The following is a 24,321-nucleotide window of genomic DNA, read 5'->3' on the forward strand; positions in this document are numbered from 1 at the left end:
ACTGATACCAGCCTGGAACACAATTCAAGAAAAAGGCCAAGCTTAAAAGACTGATCATAATTACAGCTCACGCTCAGATCCGACCAAGAGATCTTTACAAAGCAACTCGACTCGTTCATGTGGTGTAAACTTCTCATTCACCGCTTTAACGCAGGACAATAGTTTCACAACTCAATCAGCATTAAATCTTTTCAACCTCAATCTACCCAGAGCCAAAAGATCTGTCTGAATGACATGTCAAATGACCAATCAGAACGGATCTTGAAGTCATTAAAGAGACGGTTCACCCAAAATGCAAATTGTCAATTTAACCTTGTTGTTTGCAGAACTAAAAAAAAACATATTTTGAAGAATGTTGATAACCAATTTGACAGCTTTTCTCAAAGTATCTTCTTTTATGTTCTGTAGTAAAAATATGGAAGACTATACACTTCGCTCTATCCTAGTTACCTTCTATTAGATATTTTAACATTTCCCAAAAATTTGCTGTCTTTCATCTGTCAGACTAATAAATCTAGTTATTAGTTCTCCATTGAAAACAGCTCATAAAACTCATGTTCATTTCCAGGTGGGCTGGTGCACTCTTGACTTCAGGAAAGTTGCGTGGCACCAGCCAATCAGATCGGAACTGGCCATCTCAGCCAGGTCTCGAGCACAAAATGCCTCAGGCGGTCAGTGCACAGACTGTGGGCGGTCTGTGGGTGGAACGTATGGGACTCACTTTCAGCTTGGCTGATCAGAGTGCAGTCATACTAAAGATCAGACAGAGGGAAGCGTCTCAGCACCTGTTAGTGTGACCGCCACAGTCGAGTGGCAAAAAGACAAGGGTCCAGAACAAGTGCATCCCCGTTTGGCGGCACAAACTTCTTGGATCAATCACCACCAACTAACCCTAAGCCACCTATAGTGGCCCCAAAAAGTATTTGGACACTTATACTACCGATCAAAAGTTCAGGTTTGGTAAGATTTTTAAATGTTTTTTAAATGAGTTTCTACATTTATTTGATCAGAAATAATTTGTTACAATTTGTGAAATATTTGTTGCAATTTAAAGTAATTGTTTTCCATATTAATATATTTGAAAATGTATTCCTGTGATGCAAAGCTGAACTTTCAGCAGCCATTACTCCGTTTTTCAGTGATCCTTCTGAAATCATTCTAATATGCTGGTAGTTAATTTTTATTATAATAGTTAATTTTGTGGAAACCATGACACATTTTTCAGGATTATTTGATGAATAGAAAGCTCAAAAGAACAGCATTTATTTTAAATAGAAATGTATTAATGTTGCAAAAGATTTCTGTCAATGTATTATCAATGATCAAATGATCTATTTAATGTAATATTGCGTAATTAAAAAAAAAAATCTTCCTGACCCCATACTTTTGACTGGATAACAAAACCTAAAAACCAAATAGCATCAGCAAACAAATGATGCTAGAGCTTTTCTCCCAACTAACTTTATTATTATCAGCCATATTCCACTTAATTTTCTCAAGTTCTTGTAACTATATATTTACTGCATTTACTTTTAAAACCTATAAAAACTTTTTGAGAATTGCTTTGCATGAAATTCAGTTCAGTTCAATTCAATGAGAGACTGTACATCAAAAGTACAAATAAACTCAATAAACAAATACATTTTCATCAAACTCCAAAACCTTATATGTAGATAAAACCCCAAAACTGTGAGAAACACGCAAACAGTGAAAGACAATCAAGCAAATTGCGAGTGTGTGGCGAAGAGCAGTGAGCTGGACAGTGGCCCCTGCAGACAGCACAAGGCAGCGTTTGTTATGTGAGTCCAGAAAGGCAGCGTATTGTCCTGACCTAAAATGTGCCGTAATCTCCTGAGCAGTCTCTCTAGCACCATATGTGTGTGTGCTGGCCTCCTCCTGCCCCCATCTCTCCTTTTTTCCCTCTTTCTCCCCCATTCTCTCCTGCCACTCAATGTGCCCCTCCTCCCTCTCTCTCTCACTCCGGAACCCAGGCTGTGCGCTCCTTTAACAGAATGGATTCATTTCATCTAATGTGGTTTGGTCTGAAGCAGAGCCACTCACCCTAAGCAAGAGGCTCCCCACTGCAGTCATGTGTTTTCATACAAGCCAATCAACACGGCCGCACCGGCTCACCATCATCCCCCACCATCGCCCTCCCTCTCACGCTCTCTATTTATTTCTTCTACTCACTCTACCTTCCTCTTACTCTCAAACAGACTCCCCCTTTCCGCTTTCCTCCCTCCCTTTCTGCCACCCCCTCCTTTTTTTCTTTACTCTTTCTGTTTCATTCTGGTCACAAGGCACTTAGCTACTGACTCAAGTCTGTTTTTCTGTCCCTTAACCTCATCCTCCACGATATCACAGTCCCCATCCTTCCCACTCGCTTTAATTTGCTCTTTCTGTTCCTCTTTCTCTACCTGTCTCTCTCTCTCTCTCTCTCTCTCTCTCTCTCTCTCTCTCTCTCTCTCTGTCTCTCAATTTAATTTCAATTTAAGGTTGGGAGCTCGGATCTGTTGGGATCTCTGCTGGAACAGAAGGTTGGTGTGGCCCATCTGTGAGCTGATGGGAGAGGGGAGGGCACATGTACAGACAGACCACCCCCACCACAAACTCCCCTCAACTAACAAACTATTTTAATTAGTGGTCAGCCATTATATTTGTGATACTAGCTAATACGGTCTATTTTTCTAAATGTATTATAGCAATAATAATGATACACACAAATACAAAAATTAAGCAAACAACTCTTTTTAGTTTACACAATATTATTATTTAGCCGCCTAAAATATTTACTTGAAATGTCTAAATAATATTTTGTATTCATGGTTGATAGGGGCTGCATAGATATCTTTCAATTTAGATGCAATATTTGCTACAGTATGTCTATTTTTGCTTTGCTACCAGACAAAATTACATATTTACACATCTGTCATCATCAGATGTCAATGACCAATAATATCAATATATTTTCTTTCAAGAGATGTGAAAATATATAAAAAGTCATGTAAAATATACATAAATAATAACATCAATAATATATAAATATAGTATAATAAGATCAAACAAAATACAGGTGCATCTCAAATTAGAATGTCGTGGAAAAGTTCATTTATTTCAGTAATTCAACTTATATAAAAAGTAACTATATAACAAATTATTTTTTTCTGTATTTTATTTATTTTATATTTATTTCTGTAATTTTATTTATTAATGTGTTATTAATTTGTCATGTGTAATGTGTAATGTGTATATATATATATATATATATATATATAAAAAATGTAAAAATTATACACACAATTATTTTAAATAATTATAAAATTCTTGGAACATTGCTCAGTCAATCAAATTTGAGTGCTTTACCTAACTGTTGTATGACCTGAGAAATATCATAAACAACATGAATATGGAACCGTTTGTCATCAACAGTATATATATATATATATATATATAGAAATCACCTTCTTATATATATTACCTATATAAAATACTAACAATTCAGCAACCACAGGTATTCTCATGAACGCTCACATCTGAAATCATTCAACACTGCAATTCTTCACATGCTGTATTTCTTCACAATTCCTTTACACCTCTGTAGAAGCGGAACGACCTCAGTCGGTTTGACCTTGCCCTTGAGTAGGTGAATGAAAAGCACATCACTAACAGAGGGCGAGTATGGCCGCCCTGAAAATAATGTCAACCCAGCGTTTCCTGTGTGCAGGGAGCAAAATGGATCCTGGCCTCATACTGATCTGCTGCTGGGCCGCTGCACAGATAATATCCACTTTAATTTCTCACCTGAGGGGAAGTTCTCACGAGGGAGCTGCTGACGCCAGGCTGGGGATGTGACAGCCATTTTTCATCAGCTCACTGCATGATGCCAACACATAATAACCTTTTTCTACTAATCTGGGGTCAGTTTGGATTCGTTTTATTGTGTATCACTGTGGTTTATCGCAAAATTTTCTTCCTCGGTGGCCATTTAGACACCCTGAACTTCACTGCACGGAAACAAGTACGACATCACTCTTTAAAATCAATTAATTACCCAATATAAAGACAGTGATGAAGAAAATTAACTCTTTTACACAGGCAACTATCCCTGCGGCTTGTGCACTTCCCAAAACGGGCAGCCAGTTTTGAAATTGTCCGCAGCTGTTTAACTATTTGATATTTGAGAGCGTTTGGCGTCTATAAATATTGAACAGCAGTACGGTGCCAGGGGTCTGTACAATGGCAGGTATGTGTCACCAGATACCCCAGGACAATCCCATCATGCCATGAATACGTTGGGGGGTGAAACAGAGCCGGTATTTCTAGGGTGATTTGTGAACTCACTCTCCCTTCTGCGCTCATTCCTCTGCATCTGCTCACTTCAGCTCTGATTCACTGCACGGGGCAAGACCAGAGCTGAGAAAAACTCCAGCTTTCTCAGATAAGAGCTCCCTGGGTCTGTGTGGCGCTCGGCCCGTCCAACCCGAGATGGCAACAAATCACTGTGTGCGTAAATCACGATGTAACCCTTTGCTCTTATCAGCACACTGCCCAGGATTGCCAAGCATGGCGGTGTGTGTGTGTTTGTGTGTCTTTGTGAGGCTGAGCAAAAGCATGTCCAGCATTCCTAACAATCTTTTCTCACCCTCCTCTGGCTCATCCTGAGATTCTCTCATTTGTCAGAGATCGCCAACTGCCAGGCCTGGAAAGCCTTGTGTAAATAAACCAGGAAGTGTTTTCACCTCACAGTGGGTTAGCGTGTCAGGAGCAGTAAAAGAGCAGCTCAAGTCCCCCGCTGCCGGGGGCTGCTTCTGTTACGTTCCTTCACTTCCTTTTGAATTATATGATGAACATAAAGCAGTGGTTCTGAAACGAGGCAGCAAAACAACTGAAATGAGGTGGAAACAATCAAAAAACTAAAAACAATTGTTACAGTTTTAACTAATGTACACGACAGCCAGCAAACTCTTGAACACTTTTAGTAATCCATCATTTTGCCAAAATGCTGTTTTGCAAAACGCCGGTCACGAATTAGAAGTACAAACCAAGGATTTGTAAAGAAAAATGTCGGAGGATTTCGATATAAACCAAGAGGAGACTGGTTTTCCTTTGCTAAAGTAAGGAGACTTTGCTTCCTTTGCTCCTGTAAACAAACTCAAGTGGATCTCAAGCTCCTCGAAACCAAATCGTGAGACTAGCATATCTCAGAGGCGCGCGCGCTGCACTTACGTCTTAAATCATCCGCCGGAACAGCTTCCACATACAACAGTCAGCAGAAGTGAGAGCAAAGCGTTTATAACTTTAAAAATATACGGATATATATAAATAAATAAATGCTGTTCTTTTTAACTTTCTATTAATAAAAAGAATCCTGAAAAAATGTATCATGGTTTTAATGTCTTTTTGATCAAATAAATGCAGCCTTGGTGAGCATAAGACACTTTCAAAACCATTAAAAATAATAATAAATCTTGACCCCAAACTGATTAATTTAGTGTTGGTGCTTTTTATTATGTAATTAAAAATTATTCTTAAAAATGTAATTAAATTATTGCTTAATTTTAGATTTCATTATATTATAAAACAAAAATTTATAACAACAAAAATACTGACAAAAAAACACTGAATCAATCAACCAGTAAATCAAATCATAATGAATTTCTTGTTTTGTTTTTCCTCTTAAATCGCTACAGACAATAGTTTGTGGATCACTGATATAAAGCCAATCAAAATACACTGTAGTTCTACATCTGTTTCTGTATATTTTTCATTACTCCAGGCTGTGGTTATGAATGGATGGTCAGTAAGTCTTCAAAAATCAGGTCACAGTGAGACACATGATTGTGAATCTTATGTACTGTTCCCATCTAAAAATAGACCCTAATGCACATCAAGGCAAGGAAGCTACTGAGCATCTCTCAGAGCATAAAAGACGCCTTCAAATGGATTCAGAAGCAGAGTCGCATGAGATGAATGCTTGTCATGTGCAAGTTACAAGGATTTCATACATTTACATATCAATTTAGTTTTTTTAAAAAGTGAGAACTCAAGACTTGGCAGTAATATGGCAAATGTTGGAAGTTTACTGCACCAATTTATTATTTCTGTGGTATCATTGAAAGAAAATGCGGTCTTTTATAAGGATGCATAAATCCTAAGATTTCTAATTTAGGGTGACAGCAGAGAGGAGGAATTCCATGCCAGGCTTTTTAGAACAAGAAAAAAAGAGTGTCATTTACCTTCCTGCACCGTTGGTAAAAGTGAATGGCTGTATTTCAGGCTGGGGATGAGATCTCAGGCTCTGTCTGTGAGCTCCGCAGAACAAAACATTGGGTTTGTGGACCATGAGTGAGGAGTAGAGTTGACAGGCCGGTGTAAACCGAACCCCGCAGGCAGCAGACCAGCTTGGCTGTTGGTGGACACCTCAGGGCTCTTACTGCTGAATAGGTAAGCTGAGAAATTCCACGGCCTTCTGTTTCAGGCCTGCCCTAAAAGTGCTGAAACATCAGCAACTGTAGTCTACCGCTGGGCTCTGGGCTCTCACTCAAAGACTGAAAGACAGAAGCTCTTTCCCCTATATCAGAAGATTAAAAAATAATACATATTTCAACAAATGTTCTAGGTATTAGTGCTTTTTTAATGTCTAATGTCAATACATACAGAGAAGAGACTCAGAAAATGATTTTATTTGTCTCACTTATATTTCATGTATACAAAAACTTTGTCTCTTTTACTTTCAAAAAAAAAAAAAAGTAAATTTGCATCCAAATGAAAACTGATTACAAAAAAGTGCATTATGTCGAAGACGTTGCCCTGATTTATACAGCAAAATCACAGATGAGAAAAACAGAGTGATTTAAACAGCCACACGCTTACATACTGTTCACAAGTGAGACTAGCATTTCTCAAAAATCTCCAACATCCGACCTCCTGCTCGGCAGCTCCTGCTGTGCCAGAGTTTGCTTCTGTTTTATAAGACAAATCTAATTAGTGTGAAACTCCAATTAAATGAATAGAATCTATTAGAGGCAAAACATGTCTCCAGGAATAGAACTTGTCAATAGGGTGTAACTCTGCTACTTGGTATTGGTTGGTTTAAAAAAATATGGTGATGAACCCAGCTGACTGAAAATACAGTGTTTTAATTATCTCACTCACTAATTAAACAGACTGATCAATGGCACAGCGCTTATAGCTGCTACACCTGTTTACAAGCGCACTATGTCCGGGGGCTAGAGAACTGAGTACAGCTGGTTAGAAAAGAGGTTTTACTGCTTAGAAAGCACTCAGATTGCACAGCCAAAGGGATCAATCTGAAATTGATTGACATCAAACTCACAATTAGCACATCATCTTCTGGCCAGGCCCTGTCTGCATAAGTAGTGGTTGGCTCTGTTGGAAAAAAACTAAAATAAAAGCATAGTTGATCAGCAACATAGATCAGCCTCATCAACTAACCTGTGAGAACATGCCACAACAGAAATCTTTTTTTCTTTTTTATAATAGTGATATCAGGGCCGTGGATAAATGTTAAATTGTAATTTTTGATATACATACATACATACACACACACAAAATATATGTCTTGTTACTCTCTTACATAATATTTCAATAAAATTATAAAATGAAATGCTACAGATATGGGTGATACAAATGCCTTGCTACCATAATGAAAACAAAAAACAAATAGCCCCATTAAAAAGTAAATACAAAATAATAATAATAATAACAACAACGAAAATATTATCAATAATATATATATATATATATATACACACACACACACCATATTTTTGTCTTTTCTATATATACATACAGTATAATATATTGCTTACTATTAACTAGGGCTGAACGATTTTGGAAAATAATCTAATTGCGATTTTTTTTACCAATATTGCGATTTAATATGCAATTATTTTTTAAAGCTCTTTATGTTCTGTATTATTCAACAAAGACAAGCTATAAATCATTGTATAGTATGACCAACACACTATTAGATAGATTAAACCTAAATGTTCTTTTCTTAGGTAATTAAGTCACTGTAATAAACATATGTAAACATGTGGATTGCGCTAAACACTGTCTGTTAACTTTAGACCAGTGGTTCTCAAACTTTTTTGGTCGCGCCCCCATTTAAACCTATAAAAAAAACTGCACCCCTTTCCCAAATCCCCATTCCACAGAGAGAACGTGTTTACTAGCGCCACCGAACTGACAGCTGATCAGTTACAACAGTGCAGCGCGAACGTTACTCTTCTTCTTCTTCTTCATGTTTTATGGTGGGTGGCATCCAACGTTAAGGTGCATTACCGCCACCTACTATGCGAACATTACTCTCCGCAGAAGTTCGTGTTTTTTTCCTGCACATAACAAATTGAAGAGCTATTACATTTCTTTTGCTTATTATCTTTCATATTACTACATGTAAACAGTAGTGTTAGCTACTTTGAAGCACGTATAGCCTATATTTAGTAGTCACGTTCACAGCAGAAACTTCCATTAACCTCTTAGAATTGAAATATTTCGTTCATCAAGGCATATTTAAGTAAATTTTACATTTAAGGATATTTGTGTAACTGTAGCATATGATTATGCTTGGGGGGGAAAAAAAGAGTAAAATGTACTTATACTTTTCTGTCAGGACATACATTTTCCCTTATGGAAATACGGAAATTAACAATGGTTTTACTATAGAAAAAGTGCAGTAACCATGGATTGATTGTCATTTTTTTTAACCCACAGTTTAACTACAAATGTATGGTTAAAAGGTTAGTGTCATAAAATGGTTAATTTTAATGTGTTTTTCCGATAAACCTTAAACACTGTGCAAAATTCAAAATACATCATATTGAATTTACATACACTGTACCTAATTTTTAAAAGTTTTTTAATTAATTAAAATTTATTAAAAGCCTTACAAACCGTATCCATTATATAAAACTGCAATGTTAAAGTTAAATAACAACGTTCCCTTTACTAGAGACAACAAAAATATATATACTAGGCTATTTAATAATAGTTCAAATTTAAAATGGGCAATATTGTGCTGAATATAGAACTTGACGACAACAACAATAATAACTAAGTACAAAATAATATATATATAGTAAACACGTCCTCTCTGAGCTGTCGAGTCGGTCACGCAGCTCGGTCCATTGAGCCGTGGCTATGCCAGGTCAGCGCGGCGCGAACACTTTAATACCGCGCTGTTTCGTCCCACATTTGGGTCGTTTGGCTTCCCATATAGAGCTGTTGCGGCGCGACGCGACAACTGTAGGGTCTGGTATAGACACAGTGAGTGAAGCCGAGAGCAAGACATGCCGCATCATATTTTATGCATTTAGCTTTTAAATGACCAGCACCTGCCTGGGTCTGTGCGACTTCATCTATGGCTTTTCTCTTCCCTTTCACAAACCAATCCATCTCCCATTCTAAGTTACGTCCTTGGCTGTTTACCGTTTTATTTATTTTATTTTTCTGCTGATGGCCCCCGCTTGACTTGAAGCAGCGCTGCTTAGACCGATGGGTGTGTGTCATCAAAGCACTGCGAGAGCTATAAGAGAGTGCAGACGTCTCCTTATGCTTTCTCTCGCCGTACTTTGAAGTCATACACTCCGTACTTTGAAGTCAAACACACCTCTTTACTTTCGCGTGTCACGTGACCGAGTGTAATCGCAGCCTCTGCGATTGAAAAATCATGTTTTCTCATATCGCGATATTATCGCAAATGCAATTAATCGTTCAGCCCTACTATTAACAGTTAAATACACTACATTCAACAGGTCTGCATTTCTTCAATTAAGAAATTAATCTCCAGTATTCCTGTGGAAGTGACTTCTGGCAAGGGAGAAATTCAGTACATGAACAAAACAGGGCTTGAGTGCTTTTGTCATCCGTACATGCCAGCGAAGACAGAAACGAGCACACAGAGGGTGGCAGCAAAGTGTCAGACGTTCACAAAGAAAATCAACTTGTGCAGTGTCGCCTGGAGCACGCAGTCACACACGCAGCGGGCTAGAATCAATCCAGCCGACTGCGACTCAACCCCCTTGGATTAAGATTTAAATTGAGGCCCATCTACGCTGTCACTAAAATGGATATTGTATCCTTCATGCAGGAAGTAGGGAATTACGGCATCCCTCTCTCCCCCCTTTACTGCTCTTGACAGATAAGTGGTGCAAGCAAAGCTGCACGGCACAGGCACTGCTTTTCAAAACCAGCGGTCGCCTTCATCTAAGCACGGGCAAATAGAGCATGGGATGGCCGGGGTCTGCGAGGGATGCTGTTCCTTTTAAAACCTTGCATGCTGTGAACCGGCTCAAATAAATATCCCCAAAGGCATCCCTCGTTCAAACACGCTCCTTCAAACAGCGGCGAGCCAAGAAATAGCACCATCATGGCACTCAAACCCTCTTTCGACTCCCTCTCTCCCATCTTCTCTACTTCCTCCCCACCCGATTGCCTCTGTGTGGCCAGGCGGTCGGTGTAGCTGAAAGGTCGCTGGTGGGTAATTTGTTTTTAGCTATGCAGACAAGCCTCACAACACACACGGCCAGGTAAACCAATTACACCCTGACATGAATTGCCATGACAAACAGTCTCAGCACACAAGCGCCGCGGCCATTAGCGGTCACGCCGCTGTCCTCCCTCTTGGAAAAGAGCCCCGTCCCTGACACCCGGCCCACCTTGGTTAGCTCTTTCTCATTAGTCAACTGGGAGATCATTAACCAACACCTACCGTAACCAAGCAGACGGTTTCTATTTGATACACAAAGCCATTTAAATCAACCAAGCTGATTTACACAAATGTTCATGCTAAAATAAACCGTTAAGCCCCACCCATTTGGCAAGACCTTTATAATTTGGATTCCCAGAATTACAGCCAACAGCTTGAAAAGAACATCCTTTTGGTATTCAAAATATGAGACAAGATAAATACAAGCACAGGATGGATTTGATCTGGATTTCATGGCATTAGCGATATGAACTGATGCTATTTTTCCTCATATGATTTTTTAATAAAGCTCTTCAGCCTTTTTCGGTCTGTACATAAGTGTGTGTGTGCGTGCGCGCTGTCTGGTACCACCTCGTGAAAACAACAGCTTTCTTGGCATTCGTTAAAAATCCTCCAGAGAAAAACTCAAGCTATGCCTGGCAGCCACGGCTTTATGGATGCGAGCAATTTCAGCCGCATGTTTGCAAAACAGCATGTCATCATCGCTGCTGTTAATCAAACACACTCCCTCATCTACCCCCACCGCACACCCGCATACTGTCCTCTCTCTCGTGCTCCGGGGCTGCCATTTAACTCACGGCAAAAGGCTCCTAAGTATCCATGTTAAATCTGTTACCTTGCATCCCAGCACCCCCCGCACGCCAATCCTCCTTGAAATTAATTACATGAGTGAGCAGCACTTTTACACTCACTAACTGGCCATTTCTGTAGTCGGCTCGGGAGGGCTCTCCTGTACTCCATTCACTGGCCCTGAAGCAGCCCTCGGCCTCCCCTGCCAGTTACTATGGCAACAATGTTCTTTCAGCACTTGCAAAATAATGAAGACAATGTGTTTTCCATTTAGATTAGTTTTTGGCGCGGCGGTGATACAGAGTGTCCATCTTAGCACCTCTTTCACGGCTGATACGATGCAATAAAAATGGCTCTCCCGGCTTCAAATGCAGGTTTACCTCTACTATCGGCCAGATAGCTGGTGTATGATACCGGGGACATTTTTTTTCTTCTCTTAACACAACAGTTTAATTACTTGCTGAGAGAGTGGAAGATCAAGTCAGTGTGAAGGGAACAAAGGAGGAAGACGGTTCACTTCTGCTACTGCAGCTACTGGGGGAGATATATGAAGATTTTTCAGTGAATTAAATTGGTAGAAAGATTCCTAAAACACAAAATGGGAAAAAAAAAATTATTACTTATTTACTGTAAGGGAACAATTGTGTAACTTTTTGAAACACTGTTTTATTGTTATATATAAGAATTGAAAAATAGTTTAAAAAAAAGTACACAAAGAAATAACACAATTATGCAATTGCTAATTGCTATGACAGTGCTCAGAAACAGTCTCTAAGACAGAGCGCATATAGCGAAAGGAGTTCTCTTTCACTGCTGATTGCATTTCAATGGCTTAAAATCAAATTTTTTAAACCACAATGCTTAAAAACATGTGCACACGGTATATTTTCGTGACCATACAGCACAGCAATGTCACATGAGCGCGTAACCGCAATAGAGACAATAGTCCAAAGTCTCAACCAGTTGACAAATTTCTACCGTTTAGTCATATCCACTGGTATATCGTCCACCCCAACATAATGTTTTATTTATTTTTTTCAATATCTGAGCTCATACTTCTTCATTAAATTTCCTTGATAGATTTCTCTCTGGTGTCTTTCTGATTAAACCCCTGCCCTTCCATACAATCATTCATACAATCCATTCAATCACCAAGCTCGCATTCTTGCATTCATACATACAACACAGTTCTTGGTTTAGTTAGGTCAAGTCCTGACTTGATTAAAGTAACGATTTAATTCCGTTTTAGAAACACCTTAAATTGATTCAGTGGGAGAGTAAGTTATTAGAATGATTCTAAAACAAGTTAGAGACTGATTTTTGACTGATTCATTTAAACGAATTGGTTCACTCATGAATTAAAAGGTCATAAATTATTCAGTAGTACTTAAAACAAAATGAAACCTGTTCTGAATAACCCAAACTCTACAGAGGACACATTATCTTTATGCAACAGTTTGCATAAACATCCACACCCTTGTAGGGATAGCAGTTAGCAATGCTGCTATAAAATCCAAACAAAGTTCTTCCCTGGAATATCCTTCCCCAGAAAAGGGCCTTGGGCAGACCCAGACGAAAGCCACTGCTGTGGATGGAAACAGCACAGTGTTTACAGTGGAAATAGTGAGTCTGGGACATATTCTTCAAGTCCCTTTTCCACTGTTTATAGAAAAAGGAAAGGAACAACACTTCCTTAGAGAAAAGCCAGCTTTCCAAGCCCAAATCAAAATCAAGCGTTTTGACAAATCTGTAGACGGGGAAAATGTTTTCCACACATCTACAAGCTCACACAACAATAGGGGCGTCAACGATAGATCTCAAAGTTATCCTTTAAAAATCTAAAAGAGTTCAATTGCACTAATAGATGTGTCGTGCATGAGCCGCAGGATTTATAAGTTAGCAGTAACAGTTTATCCATAAAATGTGCGGTAATAGACATTTTTAGATCTTCTCTAGCGTGCTGTAATTGAGTCGCATTTGGCCCGTCTCTGTTTGTTTCTTACGGTATCTCTGGCATGACTGAAATATAAATGCACGGAAGGCCACTCTAGCCCTTAATTACATGGAGATAAGACGATTAGCCAGCGAGCACTACTTCAAAACAGCTTCAAAAAAGACTTGCATTTTGTAAACTGCCCTCGTTTAGCGACGTGAAATACGACTGCAGTAAACACAGAGCGCAATATCACCACGATGTCGTCATCGCTAGCTAACACGGTCTGATACTTTGTGTTGGATTGTACATGGTTAACACAGGACTGTTTGATCCTGGAAGAGCGAGTATGTATCTGTAAACACTACTTATTCAGCTTTGATGACGCAGTTTAGCATCAAAGCATCAGTGCTGTTCCACTGATGTCTGAAAGCCATGTAGCAACCCTCATCATAGAGATGACACGCACGCGCGGTCGACGCTGATGCACGGAGGCTGCTTCTACACAGATCACTTTGTATCATCTCAGCCTTCATCTACGAACCTGCTCTAAAACATGCACGCACAGACGAGTGTGATAATGAAGTCAGGCTGCCACCTGCAGAACGAGGCAGCTTGCATTCGAGATCAACGTCTGTTTGAGATGCTGCCTTTTGAAAGAAGGAATGTGAAATCCCTGCTGCTTGGAGCTACAGACTAGTGGAAACATTATTTTGTGATCACGTTACAAAGGCTACTTTCACACAGCCAGTGTTTGGGATTGAAAATTGCATTTACTAATAGGTGCGACTCTAAAATTGTCCTGTTCCTATAACAGTTTACAGAAGCCGATTGAATCAGTTGATTGAGTCAGTTCGGTCACAGAATGTGGGAATATAACTGTATTTAGCGCTCTAAAAGAGGACTGACAACTGTATTTTGCTGCTGTGTGTATGTAGCCAAGGAATAAAGCCTCAAACAGGCAAAGGAGAGGTGGAGTCTGGCGATATTGCAAACGGCAAGCAATTATTAGCGATCGACAGAAAACCTGGCTAATTGGCTTGCTCAGCTCAATACACAGCATGTATATTTAATGAGGCTCGAGTGCTCATCTGATTCCCCCCCCCCCAAAAAAAATCACAAGGGAAACAACGGTCAATTTCACATGCAGTAAATAATCATTTAGAACGAGTTTGCTTATGTTTTATTTCATAGCGATTGAGCTTTTCATGTTGGCTTTTGAAATTCTTCGATAATTACTGCTGCAATGTTGTTCTGCGTTTAGATTTTTTTTTCATGATATCCAAGACAACAAATGGCCTTGGGCCAGAGCTGCTTTGTCACTATGTAAATTTTTAACAGACAAATGTATAATACAAAATAAATAAGATTGCATACAGTACATGTCAGTGTGAGATCTTATTTTATATTATGTATTTTTTTATAAATAAAAAATAATTTCGTAAAATTATAATATATACAGTATATATATATATATATATATATATATGTACATTGTATTTTATTATAATTTATTTTAAAAATTTAAAAATATATTTTCTATTTTAAAATGTATAATAATTCACATGTGTCTTTTAGATATTCAGCAAAAAATATTTATTGCTCTGCCCTGAAATGATCAAATCACTGGATCGTCATGTACACAAAGGGTCTCGAAGCATAACTTCAAGCGATCCACGCCAAGCACCGGGCCCCACTAAGAACCCAATTATGTGTTCAGTGACCTCAAAAGGAGGTGTCACTAACTCTAGCATTAGAGAGCCAAAGCTGTTAAGACTTCAGAGCAGGGCAAAGGCCTACAGATGTTAAGTGCTAAAGGAACCTTTAGTCTATTTCAGCTTTATATATGCTCCCGGGCTTGACGGGAGAGGAACGTTCGCCTTGCCGTAATAGCATTAAACACCTAGTACATGAATGTAAAATAGTCCAAGGTTTAGCTGTAAAATGGCCACTGTCAGACAGACTGGCCTTGCTCTGGCTCTGTTCAAAGACTCATTGTTCTGCACGACGAGCCTGGTGGAGAATGTGTAAAGATACGAGCAGGGAGACAGAGCGAGGGAGACAGTGAAAAAGAGGCAGGTGGAGGGTTTGATTAATGTGGCCCTGGCTGCTGCCTCCTGCCACACGCTGCCTGGGACAGGCTGGTGGGAGACCCCCACAGCGCAGCCTGCCAGCCCTCACAGAGACCACCAGGTGAGCCCCATTCATCATAGCCCATCCAACACGGCCAGCCCCAGCCCGGCGGCCCTACCCCAACCCAACCTGCTCCGCCGGGGCCCAAAGCGCTCCAGATAGGGCATCTGCTCGCAGAGGGATCACGTCTCAGAGTGCGCCGTGCATTATCCTCCTGCAACAGTGGGGAAAGATTATCCCACTGGGCGGATCGCATGTGTCTGTGCTGGGGCTGCGAGTGGGGCAGGGTGGTTCTGGAGGAGCACAGGCCGGCATCCAAACCAAACCAGAGAGAGGCTGAGCCTGGCCAAGTCTGGCACAGCGACCGCTCATTAAGATGCTGCAGCCTCGAGACGAACAGCACTGACTGATGTCATGGGGTCTGCACTGCCATAAGGTCACACGGCGGCCCACGCCAGATCATTTACATGAATGCAACAAAGACTTGTGGGGCTGAATCTAGAGAGTGAAAAATTAAGCATACATGACAAAGGTGAATAAAGATGAATCGGCGTCCATTGGAGAAACCTTGCGTTATTTTGTTCTGAAGATTAACTATTTTACATACACTACATTCTAATAAGCTCTCTCTTGAATCTAATCAATGAATTAGCCAAATAGATATCGACAGCCAGGCCTCAGAAACAATATAATATACAGGTGCATTTAGCCGCATTAATTAGTTTACAGAAAGAATCAATCAATTCTCTCGGTAGCATCAGAATAAAGACACAGAAGTCGAGCAAAACTGATTTTTTTAACATTACACAATAGCTACTGATCAGCAGCAGGTGTGCGTTTGTACATTGTCGACGGTGATGCTGGTGAACACATGAGCAGTGGCTCTGTCGAAGTCCTCGGCACTCTGTGCAAACACAAAAGCTCACCCTGAGCTGCTAAAAGCTGTTGACAGCCGGCCAAATACCAGACACACAAACTGAGGAAAACCATCTGGATTACCTAAATGAATTCTATTTTCTGATGGTAGACAGACTGGGACAGTAACGCCAGACCTAATCTTTTTTTATAATCTGTATCAAACGCTGAGCGAGAGGGGGAAAAGGGAACAAATGGGGACACTTGCGTAACAGAAAAAGATGCCTGATTTTATCCTCGTACTGGACTAAACTGGACAGCCTAGTTAAAGGGATAGTTCCACCAAAATGAATAGTCTGTCATAATTTACTCACCTCATGCTGTTTTAAAGATGTATGACTTACTTTCTTCTGTGGAAGAACATTGTTTTAAGAACACTGTGGTCCAAACAAAACTGGGTCCCATTGACTTTCATTGTATGTACAAAAATATAATTTTTCAAATCATCAAGTCATCAAGGTTTGAAGCAACATGAGGATAAGTAAATGATGACATGATTTTCATTTTTGTGTGAACTAATCCTTTAACACAGATATGCCACATTTATACAGACACCTCATTTCCAGGCTTTGCCATCACGCACACTGCACATGATCAATGGACAAATGCATATTAAATTGTTTTTCTTTCCATTCTTAAGTCTTTGAAGCAGAAAGGTCAAACAATGGAACAATCATGACATTCAAATCCCTCTTACGCCATCATAAGTGTGGCAGAATAAACAGCCAGAGATGTGAATCAGCTTCAGTGCACGTTAGAAAGGTAGTTTGACACAGAGAGAGCAAAAGAGAGAGCGAGAGAGGGGGGAAAAATTGAACATTGATTTTGCACACTGCCCTCTCTCTATTACAAGAGGCTGATCAATATGCTTGACACTGTGCAGAGGCAAAATACTGCTAGGCCTGCATATCTGCAGCGAGCATGAGGCCTGCCTGGTAATCATTCTTCCCTTATTGCCTCTCTCCCCACCCTCAACTCTGTTTAAGTGCGACCACACACACATGCAGAGGCAAACACTTACACTTGTGAGCACAAACAGACACAAAAATACGATGCCGCTAAAACATTTATATTGTGAGATATTTTTTTGTACTCTTATTATATTTATTTTTTATATACAATATTACAAGACTAAAATGTCTCACAATGTGATTAAAAAAAGACTAATTTAAACCAATCCATTATTGTCTCTAGGTAGATTAAAATGCAACAATTAATAAATCTAGTTTAAAAAATAGTAAACTTGTTAGTAAAACTTAAAATTTTGTAAACTAAATGGGCAATTAAAATACATATTACATATATCATCAATACTTAATCTATTGCCCAGTCCTTACACATAATCATGTATAAATTACATAATTGAAATATGCATGAATAAAAATACATATTTCAACAAATCTATGCATGTCAGATGGAGACATTGCAAAGGGAAAAAAAATCAGTAATTCTTAATCAGTATTTTCTTCTTGTTTTCCAAAAAATAAAAACTTAGTTACATTTACCTAAGAAGCAAGACGCAAAAGACATTAAAATGTTTTAGGAGAATAAATATTAAATCAATTATTTTTAACACCCTGGCACTTGTTTTCTTGTTTCAAGAGTAAATCTTACAACATTTAATGAGATTTCCGAAAAACAACAATTTGCCAATGGCTAAAGAAAAATCCAAAATATATATTAAAAAAAAAAAAAGTAAATTTATCTTGTTTTAGGGTTATAAGATTATTTTACAGGAATAAAATACCAAATTAGAAAAGTGCACATATCCCTGTGAACAGATATGCCATGTTCCCTGACTGTGCAATCTCCTTTTCTTTCTTTCTTTTTTTTGTGCAAGTGAATGTGTGTGTCATTGTGAGTGGAGTGGGCTCACGTGGATCAATAGAGCATGAGCTGTGAATCCAACATCTACTGGGCAGAGCACAGAGGGTCAATCAGCCCAGAGCAGGGGTCTACAACCCTGTGTCACAGAGCTCTGCTCTCTTCCTCTCACTCACTCTGTCTTTTTACCCAGCTATCATCTGAACCTCTAACATGTACATCAACAGATCACAACCTCATGAAACACGTTCCACTGTCCAACATCTAGACAGGAACACGTTTCGCTAATCTGTTCCCTCTGCAGCTTCAATCATTGCCTTGGGCTTTTAACAGATACCGATCACCTGGTTGTTCATTTGATGAATGAAACATCAACCTTAACTCAGGGATCAATTAGGAAGCTTAAACCCAACATGGTGATGTCCAAACCCTGCCCACTGGTCTAAACATCTTCTCCATATCAGATATATACTGACTGGCTGTGATTGTGTTATATTTTCGTATACAATATGGACTGATACATTTCCTGTTGCTGGAAGCTTATGCTTCTACTGGTTTGAGCACAATGTTAGTCTGTGTCAGCACATGGATGTTAACAGACACTTAGGTTCATATTTTTGGTCTCTGGATACGGTGACAACTGAGGCTGTGTGTTTGTGTGTGTGTGTGTCTTTAGCACAGGAGTGAAATGGTGAGGGGAGTTCAGGAAATAAGGGAGTTCCTGTTAGCTGAGGAACGTTGGGTGAGGGAGAGGCCTCACGCCACTGAGACTCGCATAACAGAGCAGTACATTACTGCTTAACCTAGATAAATAGTTTTAAAAGTCTTATAATACAGGAATGATGAATACTATAATACATGATAGGCCCAATGTAAGAGCTAAATAAAAGTGTTATAAATTTATGTATAATTATTGGTATCTCGGGGTCTGTAAACTAACTTTAATAGCCTTAAAGCTGCAGTGTGTAATTTCTGTGCCACCAGCGGAATGTAAACTGAATATATAATGACTGCTTAACCGTTTCCAAACCAGGTTTCCTGAACTTTCCCTCAGTCCTCCATTGTTCAGCCAAACAGGAAGTTCTATCCGAAACTTGGGCGATCAGATGAGCCAGAAGTCGACATGTTCAAACACAGCCGGTGTTTTTTGTTTAAGGAAGTCAATGTCCAAATATCTTACTTATAGTTGTTCTTGCACACCAAAGAAAGTATTTTGGCATCATTATTTAATCATATAAAATTCTGTTTCCAAAAATATGGTTTAACTTTTGCATGCTAAAAGGAGCATTACATCATAAAATGCAGAGGTGCAAAATAAACACATAAAAATCTAGAAATTCCTTTTACATTGTGTCAATTTCCACAGGAAGTGACAATATTTGCAATATTAAAAAAAAAAAATAATAATACTATATATATATATATATATTTTTTTTTTTTTTTAAGATTCTCAAGTTCTTGCACACCAAAGAAAGTATTTTGGCATCATTATTTAATCATATAAAATTCTGTTTCCAAAAATATGGTTTAACTTTTGCATGCTAAAAGGAGCATTACATCATAAAATGCAGAGGTGCAAAATAAACACATAAAAATCTAGAAATTCCTTTTACATTGTGTCAATTTCCACAGGCAGTGACAATATTTGCAATATTAAAAAAAAAAAATAATAATACTATATATATATATATATATTTTTTTTTTTTTTTAAGATTCTCAACTTAATGAAAACAGATATTGTATAAAATATAATAATAAAAAAATTACTGACCACAAAGTTTTGAACTATAGTTTATATTTTAAGAAATTCATACTTTTATTCAGCAAGGATGCATTAAATTGATCAATAGTGAGTAAAGACTCTTTTGTACTTCTTCAGACACAAATTTTTTCCCCATGGTTTCCACAAAAATATTAAGCAGAACATAATAATATGCTCATAATAATAAGAAATGTCTCTTGAGCATCAAATCAGCATATCAGGATGTTTTCTGAAAAATCATGTGACACTGAAGACTGGAGTAATGACTGCTTTGCCATCACAGGATTAAAAATATTTTTAAAATATATTAAAAGTAGAAAACAGTATAACAATATTACCATTTTACTATATTTTTAACAAATATATACTGATTTGATGAGCATAAGAGACTTACCGGTATTTAAAAAAAATTTAAAAAGAAATCTTACTGACCTCAAACTTTTGAAAGGTAGAGAATGGTATTGAAAAAAAAAAATGCCTTTCTAGTGGTGTCACGAAGGGAAAAAAATGTATGCTGAGCAAAGGTAAGCATACTTATGACTAAATTCTTCTGAAGTTGACTGGCGGACTGTTGTCCTAGCCTGCCCACGAACATCAAAGGCAGTCATTACATAAAGTGTCTGAAAAGCAGTCTCTCTCTTATCTTAATGAGGCACAGACTTCAGCGAGATGATGTTTCAGATATCACCTGATGCTACAGTCCCCACACATACCATTGAATCCAAACACAACGACAAAACTACTTGCCCAAGTTTATACAAGACCAGCAAAAGTGTTGTACTTGCGGCTCTTAAAGGGATTTGATTCTTATAACAGAGCGAGTGAGGATGTCTGTCCTGTCTTGTTTAGGCGTTAATCATTTTTCTTACTCTCTGAGAGGTCTGAGCGCGCACCTCAAGCTCTGGTCATGTCGTGTCTATGTCTGGCTGTTCAAACTTGTCTGTGCGCTTAGGTCACAGCCTGGAGCTTTCAATGAGGGTTTTATGCAGCTGTCTTAGCTGAAGCTTTACCTGGACAAGCTCCCAAAGCAGCCCTCCGCCTTCCATCAAAATTCATAACCTCTTCATTATGATTTAATGCTCCTCGCCAGATTCTCTAAATGAATCCTACACAAATAACATGGCCATTAGGTCATTTAATATCCTGAGTCTAAACGTGTGGGGCCCCTGGGATTCCACTCTTGTCTAGACATATGGAAGCACTCACACATGCACTAGCTCGCGCACACATGTACACAGAATGCATGGGTCCCTCAGGAGTAGCACAGGCAAAAGGACTTGGGGAAAAATAGAAGCGGCAGCAAAATAATCAGGCATGCCTTGGATACCACACATTTATCAAGGCAAACAGAGCATCCGCGCATACCCCTAGGTTCTCGTACCGTTACCCGGGCTCATCTCGCCTGGCAACATTTCCTTGGATACAGAGTGGGGACTTGAGCGGTTAAGAGGGGAGAAAACAAAGAGATTTGCTGACGGGCATATTGTGGGAGGCTGGGGCCCCCAAACTGATTCCCCCTTCCACACACATGCCTCACAAGTGTGATCTCTGAACCCTGGCAGGGGCCCAGCACACAGGGCCACGGCACAGGTTGAAACTTAAGCTCCCGTGTTGCCATTCAGTTAGGATGCAGAATACAACTGGCCGAGGTGCTCTTCCCAGACACAAGCAAACGCTTTTCTGGAAAGTCTCATTTGCATTACAAAACCTCACACCTCAATTATTATTAGTATTTTCTATATTTATTTATATTTATGTATATAGGAGAGAGAGCGTGGTTTTGAGGCTTTCATTGAATATAAAATATTGTAATATATTTATTTTTACTTGGATAAATATATGAAGAGTTTGGTTCCAAAACGCTATAAATCCATTTTGATTAATTTGAGTAAAAATGTGTTTTCTTTACCAAGAAAGTGGCAAGATGAAAACCACTAGTTTCTGTTTCAAACTTTAACATAGCATATTTAGGTTATAATAACATTTTCAAAGATTTATTATAAAATTTTATTTTTTCCCCAAAATGCAATAAATCCATGACACTTTTTTTTCTTCTTCAAAATGCAATAAATCCATTGAATCAATATAAAAGTTATTTTTCATATTGAAACTGTTGAAAATACACAGTAAGTTGATCCACATATGACAGCCTCTGAACTTGGTCAATACTAATCTTATTGTGATGAGAGGGGCGGGGCCGAGAGCGTGGGAACGGAGCGAGGCCGGTGGAGTACATGCTAATGCACGACACCTGCGCCACTCACCAGTCTCGAGTCCCATGGAGGAGCTCCGGAAGGATAAAAGGAGGAGTGATGACGGAGAGAGGACCAGGCCTGGACTTTATTTTGTGTTTTGGTTCTGTTTGTGCGCGACAGTCATCCGCAAGTTTAGTTTAAATGTTCGCTGGTTCCCACCACCTTCTTCCCGAACTACGAACTGTGTTACACTTATTTGCAGGCACTAGACTAAAAATACATTCAATCAGTCATCGCTCCCAACAGTTTAAAAATGTTGTACTTTTACTTGACTACATTTTAAGTGATATATCGGTACTTTTACTCCGCTATTTTCCTCCGTTTGTGGTCGTTACATGCTTATTTTAATTTTATTTTTATCGATCAACGTGATTGGATAGATAGTAATAGGTCAGGTGACTTTCATCAAATCAAATTGTGCATAGAAAATTTTAACCGCCAACTGTTTATCATGGCAGCTGGAAGTGCATTCTTCAAGCATCAATTCAGTCGCATCTTCCTCTAACTTAATATGTTAAGGTAAATTTCGGATTTCTGCTTACTAAATGATTTGTATATAGGCTATGCTTGCCTATCTACACGGCCTGAAATTTGGTGTGAGGTTGCGGGTATTGTGTACGGTGTTAACTCACGCAATTCCCACTCACTTATGAGACGCGTGATCTACGCTGCCTCTCTCGCGTGAGTTCTGCAGCGGTCACTTGGATAAGTCGTTGTTGCTTGTGGAACTTGTTGACTTTTGATGAGTTTGAGCGCGTGATGCACGCTGTGAAAAAGTGTGTTGGAAACACAAATTGAGGACCAATCTGCACCTTATTGATGACCCGTGGCGTTAATATACTGCATCTGTGCCAGCGCGTGAAGTAATAAAACTGCAGCTTGTTAATAAACTTTTTTTTTTATCCATTTTATACAATCCGCGTTCAACTAAGTTCAAGTTCAACACTTTTTGTTCCGTTCAGTTGCGGATGCTGCCGATTCACCGAGACCGCCGCAGCTCAGCAAAGAGACATGCGAGTGTGTGTGTTTTCCTTTGAAAAAGTTTCCCCAGAGATACTTTGCTATTTAATGCATTTTTCCTTATAAATTGTATTATCAGCATAACAATTCGAGTAAATGTGTAAGTATTTGCACTGTTCTAAACATTAATATTTTATGTGCAACAACAGCACGCCGTCTCAGTGGCCTTACACACGATTTTAAATACATTTTTTCAAACTTTATGATTTAAATGGGGATGATTGTACTGAGAATAACTTTAATGTTTTCTTCAACTGAATACTGTTTCCGTGCTGTTTTGATGTATTTTAAAGAGTTGGCAGTCAAAATTAAAACTGCTGGATGAAAGATATTCTTCATTCTTTATGACAAAGATAATCTGAATTACAGAATGTACAACGTTTTTAAATGTATAAATTGCGGTGTACAGCGTTTATTATGAGGGGGTCGAATCCACAGCTCAGTACTCACTACTCAATACTCATGAGTACTTTTAAATAGGCTACTCTTTTTTACTCTACATTTTTTGGAAGGTAATGGTACTTTTCCTTGAGTATATTTTTTCAGTACTCTTTCCACCACTGGATATATCACATTCTGCAGAGAAGGGGGACTGGCGTAGGGCTGGGTATCGAGTTCGATACTTTTTAGGAACCGACTTTTTTGCCTCGATACCATCAAGTATCGAAAAACGTCTCGTCATTCGGTACCAAATTTTGATACCTAAGGGGTTAATCTCATCAACGTCAGTGAGGCGCAGATCGACAGACATCCGCGAGAGCGATGCGAAAACGTACGGAGCAGTCTGCTCGTGGTATCTTACTATAGCCTAATACATTGATAGGTCTGCACAGTTGGTCCGCGACTGTGACACTCAGAGATGTAGCTCACACGTGAGTTTTTAGTGTGAATGCGTCCCAGCCCCCGTAGCTGTAAGGCTACATTTACACTGGTGCACTTTTGTTTTAAAATGAAAACGATCCTCGTCATACTGGCGTTTCAAGCCGGCTTTCCACTATCTCCGACAAATGACAGACCGAAAGTCATTCATTTCCAACGGAGAGTAGCGCGGGAGCTGTGTAGAGTTTCAATCATATGCAGATGTCCGTTCATACTACAAGACCGAAAGCGCGTGTTATGTGACCATTCATGCACACTGTAGCATCATGCTACATAAGACCAGGGTTTAAATTGGGCC

The 24,321-nt window shown here is 39.1% G+C and overlaps 1 protein-coding gene across 3 annotated transcripts in view; it reads right to left on the bottom strand.

Moving 5' to 3' along the window:
* Window positions 1–24,321, bottom strand: part of LOC107588626 (zinc finger MIZ domain-containing protein 1-like) — a 136,852-nt gene that overhangs the window by 43,095 nt on the left and 69,436 nt on the right. Inside the window, exon 4 of one of the 3 annotated variants that reach the window (XM_016276789.1) lies at window positions 7,337–7,389. The exons of the other annotated variants lie outside the window; for them this stretch is intronic. The gene's annotated coding sequence lies outside the window, so the exon portion shown is untranslated. The remainder of the gene's footprint in view (window positions 1–7,336; window positions 7,390–24,321) is intronic. 3 annotated transcript variants of the gene reach the window in all.

The sequence above is a fragment of the Sinocyclocheilus grahami genome, unplaced genomic scaffold (genome assembly GCF_001515645.1).
Source record: "Sinocyclocheilus grahami isolate Dianchi unplaced genomic scaffold, SAMN03320097.WGS_v1.1 scaffold106.1, whole genome shotgun sequence".
Lineage (NCBI taxonomy): Eukaryota > Metazoa > Chordata > Actinopteri > Cypriniformes > Cyprinidae > Sinocyclocheilus > Sinocyclocheilus grahami.